Source organism: Nematolebias whitei, chromosome 7, assembly GCF_014905685.2.
Source record: "Nematolebias whitei isolate Nwh7 chromosome 7, NemWhi1, whole genome shotgun sequence".
In the NCBI taxonomy this organism is placed as follows: domain Eukaryota; kingdom Metazoa; phylum Chordata; class Actinopteri; order Cyprinodontiformes; family Rivulidae; genus Nematolebias; species Nematolebias whitei.
This window is the reverse complement of record NC_056504.1, coordinates 26,613,134-26,620,864: the sequence shown is the minus strand read 5'-3', so window position 1 is coordinate 26,620,864 and position 7,731 is coordinate 26,613,134.

The window sequence follows — 7,731 nt, the reverse complement described above, 5'->3', positions numbered from 1 at the left end:
CCCCTCTGTTCGGAGGAGTTTTAGAGACGGTCCTGTCATCACCAGACCAAATCTCATCCCTAAATGCAGAAGTCCAAGAGCTTCTGATAAAAGAAGTAATCTCCAGGGTTCCCAACAGAGAGGAAAACACAGGGTTTTACTCACGTTATTTCCTGGTTCCCAAACGGACCACAGGGATGAGACCGATTTTGGATCTGTCAGCTTTCAACAAGGCGATCATGGACAGACCATTTTCACATGTTGACAACCAGACAGCTGTTGGACAACATCCAGAGAAACGACTGGTTTGTTTTCCGTCTACCTAAAAGATGCTTATTTTCACATACCGATCATCCCAAAACACAGAAAATTCCTGCGTTTCTCCTTTCAGGGGATGAAGTATCAGTACAACAGGCTGCCGTTCGGGTATTCCCTCGCACCTTGTACGTTCTCAAAGTGTGTGGAGACAGCCCTGCATCCGTTACACAGAGCAGGGATGAGAGTTTTGTTTTACCTGGACGATCTGCTGCTGCTGTCACGCTCCAGACAGGAAGCAGTGATGCAGGCTCAGGTGTTGACATCACACCTGTTAAATCTGGGCTTCACCATAAATTGGAAGAAAAGCTCGATTTTCCCGGCCCAGACAATTGTTTATCTGGGAGTGGAGTTAAATTCAACCACCATGAAGGCTCGTTTATCACAAACGAGAATTGACACTTTAAAAGACCAGCTCCGCCATGTAAGACCTGGCAGAGTGGTAACAGCCGTCTCCGTCATGAAGCTGTTAGGAATGATGTCATCAGCTCACACAGTTGTCCCGCTGGGTTTATTACACGAGACGCCCCCAGAGGTGGTTTGTGCGTCTGCGTGTGGACCCAGTAAAACAAAAGAGACGGATGATCACTGTTCCTCCCTCCGTGAGAGCAGACCTCCGACACTGAGGAAACACCCTGGTTCTGTCGGAGGGAGCCCCCGTCAGCAGACCCACGTCACACGTGTCAGTCTTCACGGACGCGTCGCTGTCAGGCTGGGGGGGGACATGCCTATCTCAAGCAGTAGGGGCGCTGTGGCCCCATCACACATCTGCCCACATAAATGTTTTGGAGTGTTTCACGGTGCTGAATGTGATTCAGCACTTTGCTCCCGTGCTACCGAATCAACACGTGTTGATTCACACAGACAACAAGGTGACTGTTGCGTACATAAACCAGCAGGGGGGTATCCGCTCAGCCCAGATGTTACACATTGCACGAAAGCTACTGTGTTGGGCTCACCAAAATCTGCTCTCCATCAGAGCAGTTTACATACCCAGTGTTCTGAACAAAGGGGCAGATGTGATGTCCAGGGGCGGCCCACGTCACGGGGACTGGACTCTCCATCCAGACCTGATGATTCAGACGTGGCAGAAATTTGGCAAAGCAGCTGTGGACCTGTTTGCGACACGAGAGAACGCTCAGTGTCAACTATGGTTTTCCCTGAGCCCGTGAGACGAACCACCGCTGGGCGTGGATGCGTTTGCCCACAGCCCATGGCCCAAAACGCTTCTTTACGCGTTTCCTCCACCTCCTCCGATTTTACGGTTCCTGAACAGAGTTCAGGAGGAGGGATTGACAGCTCTCCTGGTGGCCCCCGAGCGCGTGAACGCACCATGGTTACCAGTCCTGCAATGTCTACTGTCGGGGCACCCGTGGAAACTGCCGTGGAGGGGACGCTCTCCTCCAGGCAGGAGGAGCGATCAGGAGTTACCCAGAAATAGGCCAGCACCTGTGGGTCTGGCCACTGAGCGGTTCTGCATAGAGAGGATGGGTCTCCCACAGGATGTAGTGCGCACAATCCAGGATTCACGTGCTGCATCTACCACAGCGCTGTACACATCAAAGTGGACAGTTTTTTCAGCGCTGGTGTACAGAGAAAGGTGTAGAGGCCACCTCATGTCCATTAGGCAGCGTGCTGTCTTTTCTACACAGCTGATGGACAGGAAGTTGGCTTTCAGCACGATTAAAACGTACGCTGCAGTCATCTCTTCCTGCCACGAAGGGTTCGTAGACAGAACAGCTTTTAATCATCCGTTGATGAAGCGTTTTCTAAAAGGTGTACAGAGACGCAGGCCTGCTTCACGCCCACTTGTTCCACAGTGGGATTTAACGCTGGTCCTGCGAGCCCTGATCAAGCTCCATTTGAGCCTATGGATCAGGTTCCACTTAAATTCTTGTCTCTTAAAACAGCCCTGCTGCTGGCTTTAACATCCACTAAGAGGGTGAGTGATTTATCTGCCCTCTCTGTCGCTCTGTCATGTCTTAGAATTCAGGCTGACGGCAGCTCAGCTGATTTAAGACCAAACCCAGCTTTTATGCCTAAAAACATCACAAGCTCTTTTAAATCAAGAGCGATATCGTTGGAGGGGTTTTCCCTCCTCCCCACAGATCAGAAGAAGAAGCATCTTTCCATCTTCTCTGTCCGGTGCGGGCGTTGACATGTTACATAGCGCGCACAGCTGTAATGCGCCAAACTCAACATTTGTTTGTGCATTATAGAGATGCATCTGCAGGTCGCCCGTTATCCACCCAGCGCTTGTCACACTGGCTGTGTGAGGCCATTTCTGAAGCCTACAGAGCATCAGATTTAGAGTCTCCTGTCAACCTTACGGCACACTCGACCAGGGGTATCGCATCTTCGACTGCCTTGCATAATAGTATGACAATGCAGGACATTTGCATTGCGGCCGCGTGGTCAACACCCTGCTCATTCATTCGCTCTTATCTACGTGATGTGACGGCACGTTCCATGACACATTCTGTCCTTAGTGCTCTAACAGAATGAATATTGTTGTTTTCATGGAACTCTGTTTAAGCTCACATCTGTCTGCATGCTTCACAGTGTGAGATGTGTTATCAGTCACAAGTTGTGTCTGTTATTTTGGTTCTATTGTCACTAATCAGTTAATGACTATTGTTACCAATCAGTTCATTTGATTAATAATCAGTTCATTTGTTATTATTATTCTGTCTATACTGTTCAGCCATGAATGCATAGTTATACAACATGCGTCTGTGCATGGCTCACATAATTACTCAATGCGTAATTACGCACATGGGGAGCTGAGTGACGAGATGTTTTTGGGCAAGCTTCTGCTTCATACGGTGTTCGAATGGACCCAGTGAGGCGAGGACCACATCTGCTTCGCCCTTAACCCACAAAGCGACAGCCTTAAAGGGCGAAGCTTATACGAAATAGAACGTTGGTTACGTACTGTAACCCCAGATTCTATGAGTATAGGCGTAGCCCTTTAAGCGTCGGGCCTCACTGGCTCCTAAATGGCTGAAGAAAAAGCTATTTTGGGAGCCGATTTCCCGCTCTTAACGTAATTTATACGGACCGGGTAGGGCCCACACAGCAGGTGGGCGTGGACTAAATTTTTTCAGTGCAATGCTACGCATAACGGGATAAACCCACCAAGCGACAGCCTTAAAGGGCTATGCTTATACTCATAGAATCTGGGGTTACAGTACGTAACCAACGTTTCATTTTATTTGGTCATTTTGGGAAACTGTACCTGCACTTTAGTTTTTGTGGTGGATTTATTGATCTATATTTTGTGCAGACTTTTTCAATGTAAATAACAGAAGGATCATTTTTATTTTTAGACTGAATACTTTACTAAATAAAATAATTTCAGTAAAAATACCCCCTTGTTTTTTCTAAATTTTATATAATACTGCAAAGCAACATGTTAATTTTGTCAAATAAATAACTATGATTTCTGTTTTTTTTTTGTTATATCCCAAAATTTATCATTATCGTCAGAATTCTCTGAAATATTGCAGCATTATATTTGAGTCACATCGAAATATTCACAAATTCCTCCATTTCTCACCATTTCAGTCATGGCATCAACGGAGGAGGAAGAGATCACTTGCCTCTTGGCAAAAAAACAAAAGAAAAGGCCAGATCAGAGATGAAGAAGGGGAATTTAATACATTGGTGTCGCATACAAAACAGTCAGTCGCTGGGCAGTTTATTGTGCGGCACCGCGTATGCATATGCGGTCGTAAAAATTTGACCTTTGCACGGACATGCCCTGGGGGCTATGCTCGTACCTCTGCGTGCGTACGTGCGCACCTCTGCGTATGGGTGTACGCGGCAGTATACTGGGGGCTTTAGTCTGAGGTGCTGTATTCAGCTCAATCTTATAAATAGCACCTTCTCAGAGTGGATCAACCAGTTTTGCTGCTGACAACCAAAACTAGCTGCTCACATGATCAAGAAGGACCATCAGCATGACAATGGATCATTAGCACACTAATGGCTGTTTACTATTCACAGAGGGCTGAGTGATACTAGCAATAACAGCATTGAGAGAGGGGGACAGTTAAACACGAAAGCCTCCACCCCTGTTTAATGATGGACGATTTCTTTTCACAAAGATGGCCTCATTTACTCCTCTCTCAAACCATCGTTCCTCTCTATCCAGGATGTGAACATCTTCATCCCTGAAAGATTGACCGCTGGCCTGGAGATGAGTGTAGACCACAGAGTCCTGGCCTGATGTTGTTGCTCTTCTGTGCTGGGCCATCCTTTTGGCCAGTGCTGGTGAAGATTCTCAGTCATCCAGGACATGATGAATTCAAAAAGTGTTCAATACAAAAACAACTGGACTTTATTTGTAACAGAAGACGTTTCGCTCCTCATACCAGGAGCTTTCTCAATTCAAAGAGCAGAGAGTGAGAGATTCAGGTTATAAAGCTGACTGAGATAAGACACACACACACACACACACATATGTAGATTGGGAATTAACACCTAAACAACCTTAACAGTAACAGTTTTGGCCAGTGGCTGTTTAGTTTCCCCGATGCAAGACTGATCACAGCCCTCCTGACACTGAACAGCATACACAATATTACTCTGTTTGTGCCGGGGGACTGGATCTTTGGGATGAACCAGTCTTTGCCGTAATGTATTTTGGGGTTTAAAAGCCACTGGGACGTTGCGTTTAGAAAATAAACGTCTCAGTTTCTCTGATACTCCCTCAACATACGGAATGACCACTGGTCTGGGTTCCTCCTTTTCACCTGATGGCTGACTGGAGTCAAGTTTGTGTTTCTTCTCTGCTTTCAGGAAGGCCCAGTTAGGATATCCACATTGCTCTAGAGCCTGTCTTGTGTGGGATTTCTCCTTCTGCCTGGCTCCAGAGTTAGTGGGGATGCTGTCTGCTCTGTGGTACAGAGTCCTGATGACTTCCTAACTTATGCTCCAAAGGGTGATGGGAGTCAAACTGCAAATACTGGTCTGTGTGGGTGGGTTTGTGGTACATCTCAGTTTGCAAATGTTCTCTATCAGAGACTGAGACCTCACAGTCCAAGAAAGCTAACTTGCCATTTATTTTACATCTTCTTGTGTGAACTTGATGTATTTATCCACAGAGTTCATGTAGTCAGTAAAATGTTAGACTTCCTGAGATTTAATTTTAACCCAGGTGTCGTCAACATACCTGAACCAATGACTTGGTGGTGTCCCTGAAAAGGACGTCAAGGCTCTCTATTCTACCTCATACATGTACAGGTTGGCAACAATAGGAGAAACTGCAGATCCCATAGCACACCCATGTTTCTGCCTATAATATTGCACCCCATATGTGAAGTAGGTTGACTGCAGGCACAGTTTCAAGAGTTGACACAGTTGTTCTGTGGAAAGCGTGGTCCTGCTGCTCAGAGTGGCGTTTGATTTTAATCTTAAACTGACCACCTCTACTGCATCATCAACAGGAATGCATGTAAAGAGTGATGTGACATCAAAAGAGACCATTGTTTCATCAGTCTCCATGATGACATCCCTCACCTTATCCACAAAGTCCATGGTGTTCTGTATGTGGTGTTCTGAGCTGCCAACTAAAGGGATGAGTACAGATGCCAGATATACAGCATAAGGTAGAAACGACAGAAATTTAGCCTATGATATAGATCTGTCTTCTACCTGCTAACTGCAGTAATGCTGAGTCTGATGTAAAATCAGAGTTTTCAGTTTAAATAATACTTTTTTTGAGTTGAAAACTGTGCGCAAGTGGCGTTAAAGTCATTTCTTCGAGAGCTAAGTAGCAAAGCTACAAGCTAACTAAAGCTGGCTTGCCCTAGTGTAGCTGTATTCAGACGCATGCACAAAACGCTGAGTTCCGTCGAAAGTTGTTTTTTTTTCCCGTCGAAAGTTAAAGTCACCGTTGGTCAGCTTTAGAGAAACCTGCTCTCTGATCTGTGAAAATAACGCTGTGTTGTATGATTTTACTGTGAGACCCTCTGGTCAAAGCAACAGATTCATTTTGTGTCAGCTCTCAATCAACTGATGAAGCCTTCCGGATCAAAGGCGAAACGTTTCAGCACAAAAAAAAAAAAATAAACTGTCCAGATGACCTGACTGAAAAATGTTGGATTTTATACCTGGATTATTGAGCATGGACTTTGTTGTTTTCAACCAGTTTGACAAGACTGTCAACAAAGAGGAGGGCTGGCAATGGAGGAGGGGCGTACCAAAGAGACCATCTTATCACAAGCAGAACTGGTTTGTTCCACTTTGGAGTAAGCTGCTGGGAGAAGAATCAGTTTTGTTGTGCGTTTCCTTGACAGATAAAGCCTTCCGGATCGAAGGCGAAACGTTTCAGCACAAAAAAAAAAAAAAAAAACTGTCCAGATGACCTGACTGAAAAATGTTGGATCTCTTGTAACGGTCTGTCCTACAATGGATTTGAAGGAGCCTCTGACTGAAGACACTTTGTTGTTGTATGATAGTCTGATGAAGAGGATGCTGAGGGTTGTCTATAATGTTCTTCATTTTATAAAAAATCCTTCTTTGAACAATCATCTCCAAAGGTTCTAGGAGTTCCCAGAACTGAGCCAGCCTTCTTTATGAGCTTGTTGATCTTTTTTAAGTCACTTGCTCTGGTGCTGATACCCCAGCAGATGATGGCAGAAGAGATAGTGCTCTCTATAACAGACTTATAGAAGATATGCATCTTGCTGCAAATGTTGAAGGACTTCAGCTTCCTCAAGAAGTATAGTCTGCTCTGTCCCTTCTTGTAGACGGCTTCACTGTTGCATTTCCAGTCTAGTCTGTTGTCCAGGTGAACCTCAAGGTATTTATACTTCACCACCACCTCCACTTCTTCTCCCATGATGGAAATAGGGTTGAACCTGTTCCCATTTCTCCTGAAATCTACAATCATCTCCTTTGTTTTGTTCACATTCAAGATGAGATGATAATTTCCACACCATGCCACAAAGCGGTCCACCAGTTCCCTGTACTCAGCTTCTTTTCAATCTCTGATACAACCGACTACTGCAGAGTCATCTGAATATTTCTGCAGATGACAGGAGTTTGTTTTGTACTGGAAATCTGAGGTTTACAGAGTGAAAAGGAATGGTGAGAGTACAGTCCCCTGTGGTGCTCCTGAGCTACTGACCACGTGGTAAGACAAACAACCCTTCAGTCTCACAAACTGTGGTCTGTTTGTCAAGTAGTCTTTGATCCAGGTGATTGTTGAGGCCTCCACCTGAGTTTTCTGGACTTTCTGACAAAGCAAATCAGGCTGGATTGTGTTAAATGTACTGGAGAAATCAAAGAACATGACTCTCACAGTGCTGTCTGCCTTTTCTAGATGACAGTGAGTTTGCTGAAGCTGGTGTATGATGGCATCTTCAACTCCAAAGTCCACGCCGATAAGCAAACTGCAGTGGGTCCTGATATGTGCTTGTTTGTCTAGTC